Source organism: Vigna radiata, chromosome 7 (genome assembly GCF_000741045.1).
Source record: "Vigna radiata var. radiata cultivar VC1973A chromosome 7, Vradiata_ver6, whole genome shotgun sequence".
NCBI lineage: Eukaryota > Viridiplantae > Streptophyta > Magnoliopsida > Fabales > Fabaceae > Vigna > Vigna radiata.
Genome location: NC_028357.1, coordinates 10,657,508 through 10,659,004, shown reverse-complemented (window position 1 = coordinate 10,659,004; position 1,497 = coordinate 10,657,508). Strand labels below are relative to the sequence as shown.

Here is a 1,497-nt window from a genome sequence, read left to right as displayed (position 1 = left end):
AACATTGGGTCCTGATCATTTCTTTGCACACGAAAAACTCAATTGGCCAAATAATTTAGATCATATGCACACTAAGGGGTGGAATGACTCGTCAATGATTATGACAGGGTTGCATAACACTGATGACACATCTGGTGACGAATTTAATCTTAGATCTTCTAATCATGAAGTTGGAGCTCCTGTTAAAGAAACATCTCTAAATGGTCATCCTTCTGCAGGATCAAACAAGAAAGATATAACATCCACAAATTTTGCAGTTTTCTAGAGTCCAAGAGAAATGTACATGAGAAATGGGGAACTTTTGGAGGTGATTTCCCCTTCTTTTTAATCATTTTCATATATGTATATAATAAGAATGACATTGTTGCTGTATTTGAGTAGGCATTGTGTATAAACTCTACTTGTCAACAGGAAGCTGCAGTTGCTAGCAACAACAAGGTTTGGATCTTGATTGATGTTATTCTGAAGTTTTGAATGCTTGGATGTTAAATTTTTCATTGCCATGCCTGTATGCTTTATGTAGAGAAAATTGTATAATTTGTTTGCACATGGGGTCTTTTGCTATGGTTTCAACTCACTCTTTTTCTCTAGCCTTTTTTGTGGGCTTTAGGGTTCTATGTTGAGTTTATTCTTCTGAATGGGCATTGAAAGGTGGAGCCAAGAATTAATTCCCCCTATTTCACTCACTCTCTCACTCTTTCGCTCTCACCATCCTTGCCCTTTACTTTTTGGAAAGGAAAATGGGTGCACTTATCTACATCATCTCCAACTTTTGCACAGTTCCAACCCCAAAGACCAAAACAATGCAGGTAGGAACTTCTTTAATTTTGACACCATTTTCGAGAGCATAAATCATTTTCAAAAGGTGTTGAGGGGAATTTGATTCTTGCTGCCTACCACAGACAAATTGAATAACGCAAAGGACCATTGTTACTCCTAATTCCTTCATTAAGCCAATGTTTGTTCACTTCAACTATAATTAACCCTTTTTTTACAACAATTATTCATTGTATTTAAAGCATCATTCATAACATCTCAGGTAAAGAACGATTTATAAAGAACTTGTATTAACAAATAAGGATTGATCAGTTCAACCAATAAAGAACCAACACCCATCCACAAAATATAACTAGTTGAACTCAAGATATAATAGCAAATAGGCATTTCGTAAATAATTTGAAACCTGGTTCGATTTGCAAAGACGAGATGACTTATTCGTCCAAGAGCTGCACCAAACCTCCACCTCGCTGAACAGACCAGTGAGCCTTTCCTCAGCACTATCGCCTCCTCATGCCAACGTCAACGAACAACGAAGCCTCCGCCAACCACCAAACCCTAGTCCCACCATGATTCAAACCTAATGGAGCCTCCTACCTGATGAAGGTTGAAAAACAATTATTTTCATATGTCATTTTAGACCAAATTACTCCCTTTACTACTTAGAATGAGCTTAGAATCAAGCAAAACTCAATAAATGAGTCTGTAGAGAGTCAAAAG

General features: G+C 37.1%; 1 pseudogene; it reads right to left on the bottom strand.

Annotated features, from left to right (window-relative positions):
- Positions 1-204: 204 nt before the first annotated feature.
- LOC106766049 overlaps positions 205-1,497 on the bottom strand; it is a 12,027-nt pseudogene continuing 10,734 nt past the window's right edge.